The sequence below is a fragment of the Rhinoraja longicauda genome, chromosome 8 (genome assembly GCF_053455715.1).
Source record: "Rhinoraja longicauda isolate Sanriku21f chromosome 8, sRhiLon1.1, whole genome shotgun sequence".
Lineage (NCBI taxonomy): Eukaryota > Metazoa > Chordata > Chondrichthyes > Rajiformes > Arhynchobatidae > Rhinoraja > Rhinoraja longicauda.
Genome location: NC_135960.1, coordinates 47099516 through 47122812, shown reverse-complemented (window position 1 = coordinate 47122812; position 23297 = coordinate 47099516). Strand labels below are relative to the sequence as shown.

General features: G+C 47.3%; 1 protein-coding gene across 2 annotated transcripts in view; it reads left to right on the top strand.

The window, feature by feature from the left end:
- The first annotated feature begins 4700 nt into the window (after positions 1-4700).
- Positions 4701-23297, top strand: part of gpd2 (glycerol-3-phosphate dehydrogenase 2 (mitochondrial)) — an 89722-nt gene continuing 71125 nt past the window's right edge. Inside the window, exons 1-2 of one of the 2 annotated variants that reach the window (XM_078403862.1) lie at positions 4701-4978; positions 7354-7456. The gene's annotated coding sequence lies outside the window, so the exon portion shown is untranslated. The remainder of the gene's footprint in view (positions 4979-7353; positions 7457-23297) is intronic. The other variant, XM_078403863.1, reaches the window with a different exon arrangement.

The window sequence follows — 23297 nt, the reverse complement described above, 5'->3', positions numbered from 1 at the left end:
ATTGCTAACGCATACATGAAAAAGGCCTTTGCTTGGTCAGTTATCAAGGCGGAAGATGTGAAGGCTTTGCATGAGTTTGCGATATTTCTTAGGGGTTGTTGTAATTCAATGAGAAATAGCATCCACATGGAAGAAATGAATGTCGTTAGTGATATGAAGGCTATCATCTAAAACTGCCCTATAGGCTGGTGAATTTCATGGAAAGAGAAGTACGGTTAATGTCAAACCTACGCTATGGGAATATTCAAGATCCTAAATCAGCAGCTGTCAAAGGCTCTACCTTTACTAAAACCAAGGGAAGATCAGGACCTAAGGAAAGCAGTTTTGCTGCTGCCGTAATACCCGTAGAAACGAAGGACGGAATAAAAAAGGATGTATCTACCGTTAAACCATAAGGGTTTTGTTTTTCATGTAATGAAATTGGTCACACTACAAGATGGTGTCGAAAATTCAAAAAAAAGGAATGTAAAGATAAGATTGACTTCCTGAAGGAGAAAGGAATCTGTTATGGATGTCTGAAGAAAGGACACATGGTTAAAGACTGCAGGAATCGGATAACTTGTAATATATGCAAACAAGATCATCCTGAATTGCTTCACATTGAACAGAGGAATACGGACGAGAAGCCGGAGCAAATGGCACAAAAGGAGAAGCCAGCTACGAGCGATGTTGTTGCCTCACCTCAGTTAAATGTACATATTGGGGCCGGGGTAGAAACCTGTATTTTCTCCATCTTACCAGTACAGGTAAGGAGCAGCGAGGGGAATATAGTGTTGGAAACATATACATTTTTGGACAGTGGAAGTTCAGCTACCTTATGCACAGAAAGCTTGATGAGAAGGCTGGACGTTGTAAGAGAAAAGGTTAAGCTTCTCTTGAACACCATGAATGGTCAGAAATGCTATGATAGTTATCATATCACAAGCATGGAAATATCTAGTCTGGAGGAAGACAATTTAATACAAATATCTGATGTATTTACACAAGAGACTATGCCCATCTCTCATCCAACTACACCTAAGCAAGAAGACTTGGAAAAATGGCCTTACTTGAAGGATGTCAAGATACCTAAAATAAATTCTGATATCGACCTACTTATCGGAACGAATGCTTTGAAGGCATTAGAACCTAGAAAGGCTGTTACCAGTCAAGGAGATGGACCGTTTGCTGTGACAACCATACTCGGATGGGTTAGCTATGGCTCCTTGAGAAGGAACAACAAAGGCAGGAAAAGGAATAACTGTACTCCTGCTGCCGTCAATCGAATATCTATTGTAAATCTAGAGGAGTTGTTGACCAAGCAATATAATCACGACTTCAATGAAAGAACCAGCAAGGAATCAGAAGAAATGTCCAGAGAAGAAGTAATTTTTTTGGAAATTATGAATCACTCAGTAAAGATGATAGAAGGACACTATTGCCTAGACTTACCTTTTAAACAAGAAAGTGTTAGTCTGCCAAATAACCGTTGCATTGCAGAACAACGCATTCAGAATCTGAAACGCAAGTTTGGCAAGAATACGAAATGTCATGATGAATATACATCTTTCCTCACAGAGATGATTGATAATGGTTATGCCGAAAGGGTGCTAGAAGACCAGCTGAATCGAAGTGATGGAGAGCTTTGGTATATCCCACACCATGGGGTGTAGCATTCAAAGAAAGGAACATTAAGAGTGGTCTTCGACTGTGCTGCGGTTTTCAAGGGTAAATCACTTAACTGTCAACTGCTACAGGGTCCAGACCTAACAAACTCACTCATCGGAGTTCTCATTAGATTCAGACAAGAGCCGGTAGCTTTGATGGTGGATATCAAGGCAATGTTTCATCAGGTCAAGGTATCGGAAAAACATGTTGACTACTTGCGATTCCTATGGTGGTCGGATGGTGATGCACAACAAGGTCTTATTGAATACCGGATGAAGGTACATCTCTTTGGAGCAGTGTCATCACCAAGTTGTGCAAACTTCTCATTGAGGAAAACCGCTGAGGACAATAAAGCTCATTTTTCTGAAGAAGTGACAAACTCAGTAAGGAGCAATTTCTATGTGGACGATTGTTTAAAATCCATGTCTACGGAACAAGAAGCGATTCAAATGATAAAACATTTGACTTCCCTCTGCAACAAGGGAGGATTCATGCTATCGAAATGGATTAGCAACAGCCGTGCTGTATTGGAAACCATTCCATTAGATAACAGAGCCAAGGAGACCCGGGAGTTGGATTTGGACAAAGACAATCTGCCCATGGAGAGAGCACTGGGATTGCACTGGTGCGTTGAAACAGATGTGTTCAAGTTCAGAATCTCGATTCAGGATCGACCATGTACAAGACGGGGCATCCTGTCCGTGATTGGTTCTGTTTACGATCCTTTGGGATTTCTTGCACCATTTACACTACCAGCCAAGTTAATTTTGCAGGATCTCTGTAAGAAGAAACTTGGATGGGATGAGAGTATAACGCAAATCTTCTCCCAGAGATGGACAGAGTGGTTAGAAGATCTCGACAAGATCTCGGAGTTCAGAGTGGACGGTGTATGAACCCTACAAACTTTGGTCGAATCAAATTTGCACAGCTGCATCACTTTTCTGACGCAAGTGAAAGTGGTTCCGGTACTGTTTCAAATCTGAGACTGGAAAATGATAACAATGAAGTAAGTACATGCTGCATTCTTAATGGGAAAGGCCAGAGTGGCACCATTGAAGCAAATGACGATTCCCGGAATGGAGCTTGCAGCTACAGTCTTAGCTGTCAGAATTGACATATTGCTGCAAAAAGAACTGCAGCTTAAGCTGGAGGAATCTACCTTCTGGACTGATAGCATGACAGTGCTTAAGTACATCAACAATGAAAATAAACGCTTCCTAACATTTGTCGCAAACAGGATCTCTTTTGTAAGGGATGCTACTAATGTATCACAGTGGAGGTATATTAATACCAAGGAAAATCCTGTGGATGATGCCTGTAGAGAGGATTAACAGCAGACCGCTTCTTGAGCAGTAAGAGATGGATCAATGGGCCAGAGTTTCTCTTTAAACCAGACCGAAAATGGCCAAAGTTTAACCTGGAAACTGAAATCTCTGCTAATGATCCGGAGATCAAGCAAGACATCTTAGTGAATGCCATTATTAAGGCCCTATTGGATTCAACAAACTATTTAATTACCCATTTCTCATCATGGAATAAGTTGAAGACTGTGGTGGCTTGGTTTCTTAAATTAAAAACAATGCTTTTGCAGTGGATTCATAAGAGAAAGGAAACTCAGGCTGCTGTGAGTAGCTTTGAAACAGATCCTGGCAAGCTGAAAGAAAAGGTTGACGAAATCACATGTTGTCGAAACTTCGTAAAAAGATACTGGAGATCATGCCAGATGTTAAAGTTTTTGTGCGTACTGTACGACTTCAGACTAAGGACAACATCTTGGTAAGACCAATAACCAAGAAATGTCTGCTTCTAGAAGGTGAAGGAGAAGATTGAAGAATCGCTAAAGAAGTTTGAATGCCAACATATAATGCATATCACTTTTGTTTTTGATAAATATTAAGCTTTTATAGCTCCTTTTGGTATCTATTGGTAATTGCTTCGTCATATACACAGAACAATTAGGGGCTGGTGTGTAGGAGCCATTTATGCTTAATTTAGTTACTGTCATTGTATTATGGCTATGTTTAATATTTCTAGTTTCTGTCTTTTTTGCATGCTTGTGGGTGTGATTTGATATGTAATGGGGAGTGTCTACATTGGAGGAGGCTAGCGTAGCGACAGAGATTGTGAGTCAGTTTAGTCTCGGAGGATGGAGAGAATAGTTTTTTACCACACACACGTCTGTCACACTCACGACTGCCACACTCGCGCCAGCCACACTCACAAGGACCACACGGTAACGACTACACGATTTTTACTGTATTGATTGAATAAGAAACAGTTGATAAGAACGAAAAGTTATGAATTACTCTTTGATTTGTGCTACTTTAATAAAGACCAATTAATTAAGAAACAGTGTTTGGAAGATTCGTTTTTGTTATCTCAGAGTGCGGTGTGTGCGTAAGCTATACCTCCATTCCATCCCCGAGCAGTAATGGCTATCAAAGTTAGACTTTGAGAAGGTATAGAAACAGCCATTACACTTTAGTTCTACTATACTTTAATAATTATTCCTACGTTTTTAAACTTCTGTATCTCTTGCCTGGAGATCATGCAACTAAAAAGCTTTTCACTGTACCTTGGTACACATGACAATAAACTAAACTAAACTAAAGATAGACACAAAATGCTGGAGTAACTCAGCAGGACACGCAGCATCACTAGAGAGTAGGAATGGGTGAGACCAGAAACGTCACCCATTCCTTCTCTCCAGAGATGCTGCCTGTCTCGTTGAGTTACTCCAGCATTTGTAAACCAGCACCTGCAGTTCCTTTCTAAACTAAAGGTGCTGCATTAAGTTACTCCAGCACTGTGTGTCGATATCTGTAATATTGAGCATAGTAATAATTATAAAAAGTATAATAAAACTTGGGCAATTAGAAGCTATAAACAATGATTTGGCAGTTGAGGAATGCAATTTGGGATGAATCATTAGGGAGGGACTGGTTTGATCTTCGCTCCTGGAAGTGATTGGTGTTACAAGCACTGAAGGCAAGCCCACTTTCACTGCAGCCTTGGATCCCGTTGGGCTGCAACAACTGTCAATCTCTCAGGGCACCATCTCACACACAAGCAAGAACCAGGAAAGGGAGTGCCGGCTTCTTTGCGGGAGGAGAGCTGGGGGTGGATGCAAACCCTTGCATTTATTTTTAAATGGCAAAGTGTGGTCTGGGGAGGAGGGGGAGCGATGCGGTGAGCAGGGGTTGAGAGAGAGAGAGAGAGAGAGAGGGAGAGGGAGAGGGAGAGGGAGAGGGCAGAGGACAGTGCAGAAGGAAGGGGATGCAATGACAGCCTACGTCCCTGGCGCGGCAGCCGGGCTGGCATCTCTCAGCAGGTAAGTACACCCATTCCCATTCCCTCATCCAACCTGCTACCACCCGGTGCATTGCTCCCCCTGCAATGGTCATTATGGCCCGGGCGCGCCTTCCTCTGCAGATGCAGAAGTCATCTACCTACTACTTCCCCTTCCATGTCCTGGGCAGCTGACCTACTATTTCCCTTTCCATGTCCTGGGCAGCTGACCTACTACTTCCCCTTCCATGTCCTGGGCAGCTGATCTATCACTTCCCCTTCCATGTCCTGGGCAGCTTGGGTTATAACATTCCCTGGACCAGAATCCACCCTCGCCCCTTGGTCTGACTTGGACCCTTTTAGGTGCAGGCAACCCAAATTGGGTCCAGGACCACTAAGAGGGTGGTGGGTACGTGGAACCTGTGCTGTTCATCGAGTTATGCAGCATGGACACAGGCCCTTCTGCCCAACTTGCCCACACCGACCAACGTGTCCCATCTACACCAGTCCCACCTGCCTGCCCGCGTTTGGCCCATATCCCTCAAAACCTGTCTTATCCATGTACCTGTGCAAATGTTTCTTCAACGTTGAGATAGTACCTTCCTCAACTACCTCCTCCGGCAGTTTGTTCCATACACCCACCACCTTTTGTGTGAAAATGTTACCCCACAGGTTCCTATTAAGGGCGGTGCAATGATAGAGTTGCTACCTCACAGCGCCAGAGACTTGCGTTCGATCACGACTACAGGTGCTGTCTGTATGGAGTTTGTACATTCTCCCTGTGACCATGTAGGTTTTCTCTGCGTGCTCTGATTTCCTCCCACACTCCAAAGGCGTACATTTGTCGGTTAATTGGCTTCTGTAAATTGTCCCTAATTTGTAGGATAGTGTCAGTGTACGGGGTGATCGCTGGTCGGCGTGGACTCGGTGGGCCGAAGGAGCTGTTTCCAAGCTGTGTCTCTAAAGTCTAAATCTTTCCCCCCCCTCACCTTAAACCTCTGTCCACTACTCAGGGCAAGGGACTCTGTACGTGTACCTGATCTATTCCTCTCACGTCCTGGGCAGCTTGGGTTACAACGTTCCCTGGATAGGGATCCACCCTCACCCCTTGGTCTGAGTTGGACCCTTTTAGGGTGCAGTCAACCCACACTGAGTCCACGACCACTCAGAGGGTGGTGGGTTCATGGAACCAACTGTCAATGAACTGTGGATACTGGTTTATACCAAAGGTGGAGACACAGTGCTGGAGTAACTCAACGGATCAGGCAGCTTCTCTGGATAAAAAGGATGGGTGACTCCAGTATTTACTCGCAGTATTTAAAAGAGACTTGGATGGGTACTTGGAAAGGAAAGAGTCAAATGTTCATAAGACCGAGGAGCAGAATTAGGCCATTCGGCCCATTAGGATGCTCTGCCATTCGATTATGGTTTATCTAGAGGGATATGGACCAAATGTGGGCAGGTGGAACGTGGACAGCACGGTGACACAGCCGCCGAGCTGCTGCCTCGCAGCGTCAAAGACCCGAGTTTGATCCTGACCTCTGGGGCAGTATGTGGAGTTTAACCCTGTGACCGCATGGGTTTCCTCCGGGTGCTCCAGTTTCCTACCACATCCCAAAGACGTGCAGGTTTGTAGGTTAATTGGCTTCTGTAAATTGCCCCGAGTTTGTAGGGAGTGGATGAGGGAGTGGGATAACAGAACTCATGTGAACTGGTGATGATTGGTCGGCGTGGACCAGGACAGTGCTTCTTAAACTCATTCACCCGTGTCTTTATCACAAAATTTCATTCACCCTCGACTAAATTTTCTTATGTTTTTTAGTAATTTGCGTCTTATTCTCCCTTATGTATAATTTTATATATATGAAGTCATTTACCCATCATGCACCCCTCTAGTTTCATTCACGCTTGGGTGAACCATTCACCAGTTTAAGAAGCACTGGACTAGGAGGGCCGAAGAGCCTGTTTCCACACTGTATCTCTAAACTAAGCATAAATGGGTATCTTTGTTGGTATGGCCTAGATGCGCCGAAGGGCCTGTTTCTGTGCTGTATGACTTGATGACCATGTCAATAACCAATGACTTGATGACCATGTGACCACGTCCGGTGTGGTGCAAAGAGGTCGGTGTCACCTGGAGGATTAAGAACAGAGATACTGAGCAGGTCAGGCAGCATGCATGGAGGGAGAGGTGGCATTGCAGACTTGGAGATCTTACTGGGGAAAGTTAGAGCGAAGCATGAGTGGGTGAATGGAAAGAACGAGAGTCCTGCAGAACAGGGGAAAGCTAGAGAGAAAAACGCAAAGTGCTGGAGTAACCCAGCGAGTCAGGCAGCATCTCAGGCGAACATGGGCAGGTGATGTTTCGGGTGGGGGTCCTTTTTCAGGCTGTTTATAACTTCTGTATTTTTCTTCAAGATGCAGAGGTGAAAAACTGATGGGGGTTTGATGTGAAAGATGGGATCAACACCATTGCAAAACTACCCGAGGAATCTACCGGACTGTTAACTTCAATTCTGAAGTAAGACTTAATATACATCCTTCTACTTTACTAAAGTCATCATTTAAAACCAATAAAGGAATTTCAACGGGAGACGGAAATTTGCTCCTTGTGTTAAGTCAAGTCAAGTCAATTTTATTTGTATAGCACATTTAAGCACAACCCACGTTGACCAAAGTGCTGTACATCAGTGCAGGTACTAAAAGAGGGGACAGGGGAGAGGGGACAGGGGGGGGAGAGGACAGGGGGGGGGGGAGAGGACAGGGGGGGGAAGAGGACAGGGGGGGGAAGAGGACAGGGGGGGGGAAGAGGACCAGGGGGGGGAGAGGACAGGGGGGGGAGAGGACAGGGGGGGGGGAGAGGACAGGGGGGGGGGAGAGGACAGGGGGGGGGGGAGAGGACAGGGGGGGGAAGAGGACAGGGGGGGGGAGAGGACAGGGGGGGGAGAGGACAGAGGGGGGGAGAGGACAGTGACTCTCAAATGCTCCAGAAGACATCACCGTGACGTTCTTTGAGATGTAGCTTTGTATTTATGTCCATATCACAGCAGCAGAAGTAGGCCATTCAGCCCACTGAGTCTACTCCACCATTCATCATGGCTGATCTTTACAAGGATGTGGCCAGCACGCGAGGCCTGAGGAGAGGTTGAGCAGGCTAGGATTCTATTCCTTGGAGCGCAGGAGGATGAGGGGTATACAATATAATGAGAGGAATAGATCGGGTAAACGCACAAGGTATTTTGCCCAGAGTAGGGGAATCGAGAACCAGAGGTCATAGGTTTAAGCTGAGGGGAGAAAGATGTAATAGGAACCTAAAGGATAACTTTTTTACGCAAAGAGTGGTGGGTGTATGGAACGAGCTTCAGGAGGAGGTAGTTGAAATAGGGACTATCACAATGTTTAAGCAACATTTCGATAGGTACATGGATTGGACAGATTTAGAGGGATATGGGTCAAACGTAGGCAGGTTGGACTAGTGTAGATGGGACATGTTGGTCGGCGTGGGCAGGTTTGGCCGAAGGGTCTGTTTTCCACGCTGTATGATCTACCATTCCCTCTCAACACCATTCTCCTACCTTGTCCCCATAACCCTTGACACCCTTACCAATCAAGTATTTGTCAATCTCCACCTTAGAAATACCCATATTTTCATTAAATTTTGCCTTATGACGTAGAAAACGCCAGTTTGACTTTACGTCCACACAGGCTCGCAGAGACATCTGACTCTCAGTAAATTTTCCCATGACCCATCCCACTGCCATTTCCATCAATTCTCCCCACATTCTACCTACACAGCGGGGGGGGGGGGGGGGGGGGAGGCAATTCTCAGTGGCCAATTAGCTTACACCACCCACACTACTTTGAGATGCGAGGGGCAATGTGAACACTCGGAGGAAACCAATGCGGACACAGGCACAACGTGCAAACTCTGCACGAACAGCATCTGAAGTTAAGATTGAATCCATGTTGTTGGGGCTGTGAACCAGCAACTCTAAGCTGCACCAATGGTTCACTGGTGCTTTATCGTCATGTGTGCACTGCACAGTGAGATTCCTTTTGCATAGCGCACATATGCACCAGTCGCCATATTTTGGTACCAAAGTCCAGTCTACTCGCTTGATGTACTAGAACAGCTCATGGAAACATAGAAAATAGGTGCAGGAGTAGGCTATTCGGCCCTTTGAGCCAGCTCCGCCATTCAATATGATCATAGCTGATCATCCAAAATCAGTACACCGTTCCTGCTTTCTCCCCATATCTATTGATTCCGTTAGTCCTAAACGCTCTATCTAACTCTCTCTTGAAAGCATCCAGTGAATTGGCCTCCACTGCCTTCTGTGGCAGAGAATTCCACAGATTCACAACTCTCTGGGTGAAAATGGTTTTCCTCATCTCAGTCCTAAATGGCCGAGCCCTTATTCTGAAACTGTGACCCCTGGTTCTGGACTCCCCCAACAAGGTATGTAGGTTAATTGGCTGGGTAAAATGTTTTTTTTTTTAAATTGTCCCTAGTGGGTGTAGGATAGTGTTAATATACGGGGATCACTGGGCGGCACGGACTTGGAGGGCCGAAAAGGCCTGTTTCCGGCTGTATATATATGATATGATATGATATGATTGGGAACATTTTTCCTGCATCTAGCCTGTCCAATCCCTTAAGAATTTTATATGTTTCTATAAGATCCCCTCTCATCCTTCTAAATTCCAGTGAATACAAGCCCAGTCAACCCATTCTTTCACCATATGTCAATCCCGCCATCCCGGGAATTAACCTTGTGAACCTACGCTGCACTCCCTCAATAGCAAGAATGTCCTTCCTCAGATTAGGTGACCAAAACTGCACACAATACTCCAGGTGTGGTCTCAGCAGGGCCCTGTACAACTGCAGTAGGACCTCCTTGCTCCTATACTCAAATCCTCTCACTACGCAGGCCAACAAGACATTTGCTTTCTTCATTGCCTGCTGTACCTGCATGCTAACTTACAGTGACTGATGTACAAGGACACCCAGGTCTCGTTGCACCTCCCCTTCTCCTAATCTGACACCATTCAGATAATAATCTGCCGCCTTGACACCAAACTGGATAACCTCACATTTATCCACATTATACTGCATCTGCCATGCATCTGCCCACTCACCCAACCTATCCAAGTCACCTTGCAGCCTCATTGCATCCTCCTCGCAACTCACACTGCCAGCCAGTTTTGTGTCATCTGCAAACTTGGAGATGTTACATTTAATTCCCTCGTCTAAATCGTTAATATATATTGTAAACAACTGGGGTCCCAGCACCGAGCCTTGCGGCACCCTACGAGTCACTGCCTGCCATTTGTAAAAGGACCCATCAATTCCTACTCTTTGCTTCCTGTCTGCCAACCAGTTCTCTATCCATGTCAATATCCTACCCCCAATACCATGTGCTCTAATTTTGCACACTAATCTCTTGTGTGGGACCTTGTCAAAGACTTTTTGAAAGTCCAGTTACACCACATCCACTCCCTTATCCATTCTACTTGTTACATCCTCAAAAGATTTTCCAGAAGAAAACTTTTCAGGCTCCTGAATGTAAGTGCTGTGATCATCTCCTATACAGAAAGGCAATACAATAAAAGACACAAGTGAATGTCTGACCGTTAGACTTTGGAGATACAGCGCGGAAACAGGCCCTTCGGACTTGTAACACTTGCTCCTTTAGTTTAGTTTATTATTGTTACCTGTACCGAGGTACAGTGAAAAGCTTTTGTTTGCTTGCTATCCAGTCAAAGAATGTACGTGATTACAATCAAGCCGTCCACAGTGTACATTCAGGCCACACTCAAGTATAATAGGTAGAGCGAAGGGGAAGATACGGAGTGCAGAATTCTGCTATTATAATGGTGCAACGGTGGCGCAGCGGTAGAGTTGTTGTCTTACAACTTAGGAGACTCGGGTATGATCCATACCATGGGTACTGTCTGTAGGGAGTTGTCCGCATCGACAAGTCCGCATCGAGCAGCAATCACCCTGTACACTAACACTATCCTACACGGTGGGGACAATTTTACAATTTACAAAGCCAAATAACCTACAAACCTGCACATCTTTGGTGTGTGGGAGGAAATCAGAGCACCAAGTGAAAACCTACATAGTTACGGGGAGAACGTACAAACTCTCTGCAGACAGCACCCATAGTCGGGATCGAACCCGGGTCTCTAGCGCTGTAAGGCAGCAGCTCTTCCGGAGCGCCACTGTGCCACCCTGTTGAATTATTCCAGCACTTTGTGTCTATCTTTCGTATAAACCAGCATCTGCAGTTCCTTGTTATTACAGAATTTTTCAGAGCCTCACGCCCACTACATTGTGAGAACTAGTAGCCTCGGTGAACTCGGGAGAGAGAGAGAGCACCCTACAATTAGTTACGGCAATCTGCCAGAAAAAAACGGCCTGAAGGGTGTTCCCGAACGGATTATGTTGCTGAGAGAGGTTTGTTACGCACTGAACATGTTCAGCCGCGTGAGCCTTAAGGGAGGGTGTGGAGCTTAGTTTTAGTTTCAGAGGTACAATGCGGAAACTGGCACACCGAGTCCGCACCAACCAGCGATCCCCGCACCCTAACGCATTAAGGATAATTTTCACTTGCACTTATACCAAGCCAATTACGTCTTGGAGTGTACGTCTTTGGAGTGTGGGAAGAAACCGAAGATCTCGGAGAAAACGCAGGTCACAGGGAGAATGTAAAACTCCCTACAGACAGTACCCATGGTATGGATCATACCCGAGTCTCCTGCGCTGTAAGACAACAACTCTACCGCCGCACCATTATAATATCAGAATTCTGCACTCCGTATCTTCCCCTTCGCACTACCTATTATACTTGAGTGTGGCCTGAATGTACACTGTGGACGGCTTGATTGTAATCACGTACATTCTTTGATTCGTTGACTGGATAGCAAGCAAACAAAAGCTTTTCACTGTACCTCGGTACAGGTAACAATAATAAACTAAACTAAAGGAGCAAGTGTTACAGAGGTTAGTTTTGGAACCATGTGAGGCACAGTGGTGCAGCTAGTAGACCTACTGCCTCACAGCACCAGGGACCCGTGTTTGATCCTGACCTTGGGTGCTGTCTGTGTGGAGTTTGCACGGTTTCTCTGTGGCTGGGTGGGTTTCTTCGGGGTGCTCTGGTTTCCACCCATCCCAATAATGTGTGGCTTTGTAGGTTCATTGGCCTCTGTAACAAAAATTGCCCTTGGTGTGTAAGGAGTGAGAAAGTGGGATAATGTAGAACTAGTGTGAACAGGTGATCAATGGTCGTTGTGGACTAAGTGTGGAGAAGGGCCTGTTTCCCTGCAGTATCTCTAAATTAAAATCTAAACTAAATCACTACTTCTCATTATTGTGAGGCATACAAATTGAACCGGTCATTTAAAAACACTAAACATAGAGCATAGAACAGCACCGAAACAGGCCCGTAATGTCCATGTCGAATATGATGCCGTTAAACTAATCTCCTCTGACTGAATGGGATCCATATCCCTACATTCCATGCTTATCCATATGCCTGCTTAAAATCTTAAACACCACTATCGTATCTGCTTCCACCACCACCCCTGGCAGTGCGTTCTAGGCATCTACCAAAACTCGCACATCTCCTTTAAACTTTACCTCTCTCACCTTAAAGCTATGCCCGCTAGTCTTTTGGAGAAACAAGAATAAGAAACTCTGCAGTCAGTCTTGACTATAACACACAGTGCATGCAAAAACATAGAACAGTACAGCACACAATGGGTCCTTTGGCCCACAAGGTTCATGCCAAACATGATGCCGAGTTGAACTAATCTTCTGCCTGCACGTGGTCCATATCCCTCCATTCCCTGCATACCAATGCACCTATCCCAAAGTGTCTTAAACGCCACTATCGTATCTATCTCCCCACCACTCCTGGCAGCGCATTCCAGGCACCCAAACACCCCATGGGTAAAAAAAATCTTGCCCCGCACATCCCCTTTAAACTTTACCTTTCTCACCTTAAAGTTATGGCCTCTAGTTTTGGACATTTTCACCGTGGGGCAAAAAGTTCTGACTGTCTACCCTATCTATGCCTCCCATCATTTTATACACTTCCACCTTCTGTCTTCCTAAAGAAAATAAATTCTGCACCGTGTGAGCTCCAGCGTTGAATTGTTTACTTTGTTCCGACAATTAATGATCACTTTGCAGCTTTTTCATCCTTACACATGTCTCTGCCTTTTCAATTCTGTTCCTTGTATTTCTCCGTACTGCTCCCGCAGAAAGGAGGAATGTGAAACTCTCCGCGTGTCATTTGGTATTCTATCCTGGTACATGAAAGCATCATTTAAGAGGTTTCTGGATAGGCACATGGATATAAGATCATGTGATAGGAGTCGAAGTAGGCCATTCAGCCCATCAAGTCTACTCCGCCATTCAATCACGACTGATCTATCTTCCTCTCTTAACCCCATTCTCCTGCCTTCTCCCCATAACCTCCGTTACCTGTACTAATCAAATATGCAGGGAGTGGAGGGATATGGATCATGTACAAGCACAGGAGATTTAGTGTAACTTGGCACCATGTTCAGCACAGATATTGTGGTCCGAAGGGCCTGTTCCTGTGCTGAGCTGTTCCATGTAAGTGAGAACAAGAAATAAATAAACTCTTGTAAGTGAGACACAAGGAACTGCAGGTGCTTGTTTACAAAAAAAAGACACAAAGTGTTGGACAAACTTAACGGGTCAGGCGCCATCTCTGGAGAAAAAGAATCGGTGACGTTTTGGGTCGATACCCTGAAGAAGGTGTTTGTATGTTCTCCCTGTGACTGCGTGGGTTTTCTCCAGGTGCTCCGGTTTCCCCCCACATTCCAAATACATGAAGGTTAAATGGCTTCCACAAATTGTTCCTGAGGTGTAGGATAGAACTATTGTATGGGTGATCGATGGTTGGCACGGACTCGGTGGGCTGAAGGTCCTGTTTCCATGCTGTATCTCTAAACTAAACTAAACATATCTATTTTTTTAAAGAGATACAGCGCGGGAACAGGCCCTTCAGCCCACCGAGTCCGCGCCGACCAGTGATTCCCACACACTGGCACTGACCAACGCACCAGGGACAATTTACAATCTTTACTGAAGCCAATTAGCCTATCGACCTCTAGGTCTTTGGAGTGTGGGAGGAAACCAGTGCATCCGGGGGAAACCCACGCGGTCACAGGATGAACGTACAAACTCCGTACAGACAGATCCCGTGGTCAGGTTCGAACTCGGGTCTCTGGCGCCAGAAGGCAGCAGCTCTACCGCTGTGCCATCGTGCTGCCCTATGTGTACTGGTTTACGGGCTTGATATGCTGCTGCCAATAAGGATTTCATTGTTCTGTTGTCAGTACACATGACAATGAAACACTCTCGAATCTTGAGTAGACTAATTTCCCTTGCACAAATGGTTAATGTGGATTCGGTATCCCAAAGGGCCTGTTTCCACACTGTACCTCTAAACTAAACTAAACCAAATTTTGTGGTGGATGGGGCAAAATAGAGATATTGGGAAAACAGAGGGAGCCAGTAATATCTCCGCTGTTATATACAAAATGCTGGCGTAACTCAGCGGGTTAGGCAGCATCTCTGGAGAAAAAGGATGAATGACGTTTCGGGTTGGAACCCGTCTGAAGAAGGGTGTGGAAGCATACTCTGATTTGAAGCTTCATGCGTCAGCTCGAAATGAATCTATGTCCCGGGGAAGGATTACTGGGGAATCTAATTCATAAGTTGTAGGAGCAGAATTAGGCCATTCGACCCATCAAGTCTACTCTCCCATTCGATCATGGTGATCTACATTTCCTTCTCCTGCCTTCTCCACATAACCCCTAACACTCTTACTAAATCAAGAACCTGTCAATCTCCAACATAAATATCCAATCTCCAGAGCCATATGTTCCAGAATCCAAACCAATCAACATGGATTACTCAAGCACAAATGTTTGTTGAACCATTTTACAGGATAATTTGGAAAGATATCAAGATGACTTGATATCTGGGTCAGAGGAAAGGTCCCCACCCGAAACGTCACCTTTCCTTTTCCTCCAGAGATGCTGCCTGACCCGCTGAGTTACTCCAGCATCTTGTGTCTATCTTTGGTATAAACCAACATCTGGAGTTCTACACTTCTACGCACAGCTCCATAATGGGAGGTCATGTTGCAGTTGTAAAAAGACATTGGTGAGGCCGCATTTAGAATATTTTGTGTTCAGTTCTGGGCACCATGTTATAGCAAAGCTATTGTCAAGCTTGAAAAGGTTCAGAGAAGATTTACGAGGATGTTGCCAGGACCAGAGGGTCTGAGCTATCGGGAGAAGTTGAGCAGGCTGGGTCTCTATTCTTTGGAGCGCAGGATGATGAGGGGTGATCTTATAGAGGTGTACAAAATCATGAGAGGAACAGATCGGGTAGGGGTAGAGTCTCTTGTCTAGAGTAGGGGAATCGAGGACCAGAGGACATAAGTTCAAGGTGAAGGGGAAATGATTTAATAGGAATCTGAGGGGTGACATTTTCACACAAAGAGTGGTGGGTGGATGAGGTAGTTGAGGTTGGGACTATCCCACTGTTTAAGAAACAGACAGGTACATGGAGAGGACAAGTTTGGGGGGATATGGACCAAGCACAGGCAGGTGGGACTAGTGTAGCTGGAACATGTTGGCCAGTGTGGGCAAGTTGGGCTAAAGGGCCTGTTTCCACACGGTATCACTCTTTGACTCTCATTCCTGGGGGTGAGGGGAGGGGGGTTAGGTGGCAGCAACAGGACTGGTGTGGAAGACTAAATCAGGGGACAAAGTATCAATTCATTTACCATACCAGTCAGAAATACCTCATGGTCAGTTATCCAGTCAGTCTCTGCTGAGATATCTAAAAATCAAAGCTGTATATTCCAAGGGTTCAAGGCAGGGGTGGGGATAAAATTTGTCCTCAAAATTTTTTTATATGTCATGTATAAATATTTCATTTTTAATTCCAAAATCACTAACCAGTGGACTGAGTGGGAAAACGATGTGAAATCTGCAGTAAAATATGAATCTTTAAGCAAGGTCATATTCCATGAACAAATTAAATATGCTTTGAGCTTAAAGATGCAGTTGGATCTTTCTGCAGTTTTACTGTTATCTTGAGGATGATATTGAAGTCACCGTTTTTACCTTTGGCGCCTTCAATATCATCCTCCTTATTCCCTTTATCCTGTGGAGGAAAGAACTGCAGATGCTGGTTTAAATCGAAGGAGGTGTATAAAATCACGAGAGGAATAGATTGTGTAGATGCACAGAGTCTCTTGCCCAGAGTAGGGGAATCAAGGACCAGAGGACATAGGTTCAAGGTAAAGGGGAAAAGATTTAATAGGAATCAAAGGGCTAACTTTTTTACACAAAGGGTGGTGGGTGTATGGAACAAGCTGCCAGAGGAGGTAGTTGAGACAGGGACTATCCCATCGTTGAAGAAACAGTCAGACAGGTACATGGACAGCTCAGGTTTGGAGGGATATGGACCAAGCGCAGGCAGGTGGGACTAGTGTAGCTGGGACATGTTGGCCGGTGTGGGCAAGTTGGGCCGAAGGGCCTGTTTCCACACTGTATCACTCTATGACTCTGACTCTATAGACACAAAATGCTGGTGTAACTCAGTGGGACAGGCAGCATCTCTGGAGAGTAGGAATGGGTGACGTTTCGGGTCGAGACCCTTTAGACTGAAGAAGGGTCTTGACCCGAAACATCACCCATTCCTTCTCTCCAGAGATGCTGCCTGTCCCGCTGAGTTACTCCAGCATTTTGTGTATATCTTCCCTTTCTCCTGTACCTGCACATTGTGGACGGCTTGATTGTAACCATGTATTGTTTTTCTGCTGATTGCTTAGCACGCAACAAAGGCTTTTCACTCTACCCTGATCCACATGACAATAAACTAAACTCAAACTGGCATGCAGTCCAGGATTGCGGCTGAAAATCAGATACGTGGATCCGACCTTGTTAGCCAGAACCCATTTGTGTTTAGTTTTCTTTTATTGCATCAGTTTGCATTACAGATATCACTTCAGTGCAAAACGATTTTGATCTGACATCTGCAAAAAGCTGAGTGGGGCTCCCTGGAGGAACCTTGCTTGACTTCAGTCAACTGTCAGCTTGGATCTGTTCTGCAGACACGTCAAGGCTTTGAATTGGGCTTGCACTGAGAGTTTAGTGTTAGCGCGCAAATCGTTCTGGCTTTTCACCTCCCAAGCTTGTCGAGTGTTAATGCTTGGTCAGTGTTGGCAAGTGGGGAAGCTTCTCCTCTTTGTTCATCATGGGAATGGAGACAGAGCAGTTGTGTAACAGGACTATGTCCAGCACTGGTGCGTACCAGCCTCTGTGTGTCCCTCTGTGTGTCCCTCTGTGTGTCCCTCTGTGTGTCCCTCTGTGTGTCCCTCTGTGTGTCCCTCTGTGTGTCCCTCTGTGTGTCCCTCTGTGTGTCCCTCTGTGTGTCCCTCTGTGTGTCCCTCTGTGTGTGTCCCTCTGTGTGTGTCCCTCTGTGTGTGTCCCTCTGTGTGTGTCCCTCTGTGTGTGTCCCTCTGTGTGTGTCCCTCTGTGTGTGTCCCTCTGTGTGTGTCCCTCTGTGTGTGTCCCTCTGTGTGTGTCCCTCTGTGTGTGTCCCTCTGTGTGTGTCCCTCTGTGTGTGTCCCTCTGTGTGTGTCCCCTCTGTGTGTGTCCCTCTGTGTGTGTCCCTCTGTGTGTGTCCCTCTGTGTGTGTCCCTCTGTGTGTGTCCCTCTGTGTGTGTCCCTCTGTGTGTGTCCCTCTGTGTGTGTCTGTCTGTCTGTCTGTCTGTCTGTCTCTCTCTCTCTCTCTCTCTCTCTCTCTCTCTCTCTCTCTCTCTCTCTCTCTCTCTCTCTCTCTCTCTCTCTCTCTCTCTCTCTCTCTCTCTCTCTCTCTCTCTCTCTCTCTCTCTCTCTCTCCTCTCTCTCCCTCTCTCCCTCTCCCTCTCTCCTCTCTCTCTCTCTCTCTCTTCTGTCTGTCCCTCTGTCTGTCCCTCTGTCTGTCCCTCTGTCTGTCCCTCTGTCTGTCCCTCTGTCTGTCCCTCTGTCTGTCCCTCTGTCTGTCCCTCTGTCTGTCCCTCTGTCTGTCCCTCTGTCTGTCCCTCTGTCTGTCCCTCTGTCTGTCCCTCTGTCTGTCCCTCTGTCTGTCCCTCTGTCTGTCCCTCTGTCTGTCCCTCTGTCTGTCCCTCTGTCTGTCCCTCTGTCTGTCCCTCTGTCTGTCCCTCTGTCTGTCCCTCTGTCTGTCCCTCTGTCTGTCCCTCTGTCTGTCCCTCTGTCTGTCCCTCTGTCTGTCCCTCTGTCTGTCCCTCTGTCTGTCCCTCTGTCTGTCCCTCTGTCTGTCCCTCTGTCTGTCCCTCTGTCTGTCCCTCTGTCTGTCCCTCTGTCTGTCCCTCTGTCTGTCCCTCTGTCTGTCCCTCTGTCTGTCCCTCTGTCTGTCCCTCTGTCTGTCCCTCTGTCTGTCCCTCTGTCTGTCCCTCTGTCTGTCCCTCTGTCTGTCCCTCTGTCTGTCCCTCTGTCTGTCCCTCTGTCTGTCCCTCTGTCTGTCCCTCTGTCTGTCCCTCTGTCTGTCCCTCTGTCTGTCCCTCTGTCTGTCCCTCTGTCTGTCCCTCTGTCTGTCCCTCTGTCTGTCCCTCTGTCTGTCCCTCTGTCTGTCCCTCTGTCTGTCCCTCTGTCTGTCCCTCTGTCTGTCCCTCTGTCTGTCCCTCTGTCTGTCCCTCTGTCTGTCCCTCTGTCTGTCCCTCTGTCTGTCCCTCTGTCTGTCCCTCTGTCTGTCCCTCTGTCTGTCCCTCTGTCTGTCCCTCTGTCTGTCCCTCTGTCTGTCCCTCTGTCTGTCCCTCTGTCTGTCCCTCTGTCTGTCCCTCTGTCTGTCCCTCTGTCTGTCCCTCTGTCTGTCCCTCTGTCTGTCCCTCTGTCTGTCCCTCTGTCTGTCCCTCTGTCTGTCCCTCTGTCTGTCCCTCTGTCTGTCCCTCTGTCTGTCCCTCTGTCTGTCCCTCTGTCTGTCCCTCTGTCTGTCCCTCTGTCTGTCCCTCTGTCTGTCCCTCTGTCTGTCCCTCTGTCTGTCCCTCTGTCTGTCCCTCTGTCTGTCCCTCTGTCTGTCCCTCTGTCTGTCCCTCTGTCTGTCCCTCTGTCTGTCCCTCTGTCTGTCCCTCTGTCTGTCCCTCTGTCTGTCCCTCTGTCTGTCCCTCTGTCTGTCCCTCTGTCTGTCCCTCTGTCTGTCCCTCTGTCTGTCCCTCTGTCTGTCCCTCTGTCTGTCCCTCTGTCTGTCCCTCTGTCTGTCCCTCTGTCTGTCCCTCTGTCTGTCCCTCTGTCTGTCCCTCTGTCTGTCCCTCTGTCTGTCCCTCTGTCTGTCCCTCTGTCTGTCCCTCTGTCTGTCCCTCTGTCTGTCCCTCTGTCTGTCCCTCTGTCTGTCCCTCTGTCTGTCCCTCTGTCTGTCCCTCTGTCTGTCCCTCTGTCTGTCCCTCTGTCTGTCCCTCTGTCTGTCCCTCTGTCTGTCCCTCTGTCTGTCCCTCTGTCTGTCCCTCTGTCTGTCCCTCTGTCTGTCCCTCTGTCTGTCCCTCTGTCTGTCCCTCTGTCTGTCCCTCTGTCTGTCCCTCTGTCTGTCCCTCTGTCTGTCCCTCTGTCTGTCCCTCTGTCTGTCCCTCTGTCTGTCCCTCTGTCTGTCCCTCTGTCTGTCCCTCTGTCTGTCCCTCTGTCTGTCCCTCTGTCTGTCCCTCTGTCTGTCCCTCTGTCTGTCCCTCTGTCTGTCCCTCTGTCTGTCCCTCTGTCTGTCCCTCTGTCTGTCCCTCTGTCTGTCCCTCTGTCTGTCCCTCTGTCTGTCCCTCTGTCTGTCCCTCTGTCTGTCCCTCTGTCTGTCCCTCTGTCTGTCCCTCTGTCTGTCCCTCTGTCTGTCCCTCTGTCTGTCCCTCTGTCTGTCCCTCTGTCTGTCCCTCTGTCTGTCCCTCTGTCTGTCCCTCTGTCTGTCCCTCTGTCTGTCCCTCTGTCTGTCCCTCTGTCTGTCCCTCTGTCTGTCCCTCTGTCTGTCCCTCTGTCTGTCCCTCTGTCTGTCCCTCTGTCTGTCCCTCTGTCTGTCCCTCTGTCTGTCCCTCTGTCTGTCCCTCTGTCTGTCCCTCTGTCTGTCCCTCTGTCTGTCCCTCTGTCTGTCCCTCTGTCTGTCCCTCTGTCTGTCCCTCTGTCTGTCCCTCTGTCTGTCCCTCTGTCTGTCCCTCTGTCTGTCCCTCTGTCTGTCCCTCTGTCTGTCCCTCTGTCTGTCCCTCTGTCTGTCCCTCTGTCTGTCCCTCTGTCTGTCCCTCTGTCTCTCCCTCTGTCTCTCCCTCTGTCTCTCCCTCTGTCTCTCCCCTCTGTCTCTCCCTCTGTCTCTCCCTCTGTCTCTCCCTCTGTCTCTCCCTCTGTCTCTCCCTCTGTCTCTCCCTCTGTCCCTCCCTCCCTCTCTCTCTCTCTCTCTCTCTCTCTCTCTCTCTCTCTCTCTCTCTCTCTCTCTCTCTCTCTCTCTCTCTCTCTCTCTCTCTCTCTCTCTCTCTCTCTCTCTCTCTCTCTCTCTCTCTCTCTCTCTCTCTCTCTCTCTCTCTCTCTCCCTCTCCCTCCCTCCCTCCCTCCCTCCCTCCCTCCCTCCCTCCCTCCCTCCCTCCCTCCCTCCCTCCCTCCCTCTCTCTCTCTCTCTCTCTCTCTCTCTCCCTCTCTCCCTCCCTCTCCCCCCCCCCCCCCCCCCCGGCTTATTATCAGTGCAATCTACTATCCCCCTCTCTCCGGCTTATTATCAGTGCAATCTACTATTCTTACACTTTTGTACTTCAGTATGATTGGGCGTGTGTATGGTAGGATTTTACTGAACTGTATGAAAAAGGAATTTCACTGTTGCTAGGTACATGTGACAATGAAGTACCACTGAACCATTGACTCTACGCCTCTAAACGACTCCATATGCCTGTCGCTCCTTTGCCTGCATGTCCATGCCCCATGCGTCTCCTGTAAACTTTGCCCCTCTCACTGTAAAGGTGTGTCCTCGAGTTTAATTTAGTTTTACTTTAGAGATACAGCGCGGAAACAGGCCCTTCGGCCCACCGAGTCCGCACCGACCAGCTATCCCCGCACATTAACAGTATCCTACACACACTAGGGACAATTTACATTTATACCAAGCCAATTTACCTACCTGTACATCTTTGGAGTGTGGCACGAAGATCTTGGAGAAAACCCACATGGTCACGGGGAGAACATACAAACTCTGTACAGCCAACCCCTGTAGTCGGGATCAAACCTGGGTCCGGTGCTGCAATCGCTGTGAGGCAGCAACGTTACTGCTGCGCCATCATGCTGCCCGTAGCTTTGACATTTCTACCCTGGAAGAAAGGTTCAGACTTTCTATCCTATCTATCATTCTCTTCATTTTATATACATATTTAGGTCTCCCCTCAGCCTCGAGAGTCACAGCATGCAGCGCGGAAGCAGGCCTTTGACACCATTCATCTCCATGCCGACCAAGATGTCCAATCTAAGATAGTCCCATTTACCTCGGTTTGGCCCTTTTCCCTCGAAACATTTCCTATCTATGTATCTGTTAAAATGTTTTTCAATTCATTTCGTTTAGGTTAGAGATACAACATGGAAATAGGCCCTTCAGCCAAATGAGTGAGCGTCGACCAGTGATCACCCTGTACACTAGTTATACTGTATCATACACACTAGGGGGCCATTTACAGAAGCCAATCAACATACAAACCTGCACGTCTTTGGAGTGTGGGAGGAAACCGGAGCTCCCAGAGGAATCCCATGCAGTCACAGGGAGAACGTGCAAACTCCGTACAGACAGCAGCCACAGTCAGGACTGAACACGGGTCTCTGGCACTGTAAGGCAGCAGCTCTACCACTGTGCCACCGTGCCGCCTCATATGGTGTCATGATACCTGTCCCAACTACTTCTGGTTTCCTTGCTTTGTTAAATGGTTACTCACAATGATTGCTCGATTCCCAGCAGTAATGGAGATGTTTGAGTAATTTCTAAGAATCCTATTCCAAGGGTGGAATTGTTAAAGAATAGAAGGCATAACTTTAAGGTGAGAGGGGCAAAGTTTAAAGGAGATGTGTGGGGCATGTCTTTTTTGCACAGAGGGTGGTGGGTGCCTGGAACTTGCTGCCAGGGGTGGGAGTGGAAGCAGTTACAACGGTGGCATTTAAGAAGCTTTTGGATAGGCACTTAGATATGCAAGGAATGGAGAGATATGGATCACATGCAGGCAGAGGAGATTAGTTTAACCTATCATCATGTTCGGCACAGACAATGTGGGCTGAAGGGCCTGATCCTGTGTCGTACTGTTCTATGTTCTATGTAAAGCAAGCCATCCATCCCTGATCCCAACAATCTGCCTAAGAAGAAGTGTATTAAAAAAAATTTGGGGGTTTTCTCCGGGTGCTCTGGTTTCCTCCCACACTCCAAAGACGTACAGGTTTGTAGGCAATTGGCTTTGATAAAATTGTCCCTAGTGTGTAGGACAGCGTTAGTGTGCGGGGTGACTGTCGGTCGGCGCAGACTTAGTGGGCCGAAGGTCCTGTTTCCGCACTGCTTCTCTAAAATCTAAAATCTAAATTCATTTTCAGGTACATTAATAACATTGCATTAGTTTAAAATTCTTAAACAAGGCATATTTCTAAAGCAATCAAAAATAAATAATTGCATTCAATTAATCTGCCTGATTGCACTGATTCAGAGAAGATTGTTTGTGGTCATGCAAATGAATTTGGAAACGGAGTTATGATGGAGGGATATGGATCATATGCAGGCTCATAAAATTTGTTTATCTTGGCATCACGTTCGGCACAGACATCGTGAACTGTTCCTGTCCTGTGCTGTTCTATGTTCCAAAAAGAATAAAGTTATTTTTCCTCATTTTGTTTAGATCTTCAGTCATTCTTCTGCAAGACAATCCATATTTACATTGGACAGGTCCACCACCGATTTTCCAGGAACTGGTGGTCTGGCACCTACTTTAATCTGGACAAAATTACGAGAACGCACTTGAAATTCCCCCCCCCCCCCCCCCCACTGCCAAGATGTCCCCCCAAAAATGCGGCTCTCAACCTCATGTGAACTTTGGTATAATTTGCCCCCTGTGGCCGGGGCTCTGTAACTCCGGCCTGGCTGGAGCCAGCAGATCTGGTTCCACAGCCGACTTTGTGGGACGGTATTTCGGCTCCTCGGAGGTCTAGGCGGATCATTCCGGTACCGTAATATGCTGCAGGAGGTGGAGATGGGAGGGTTTACATTGATTGAATTAAACAACTAGGATTTCTGTTCTTTCTTGACCGGTTACTTCAGCTGAAAACAT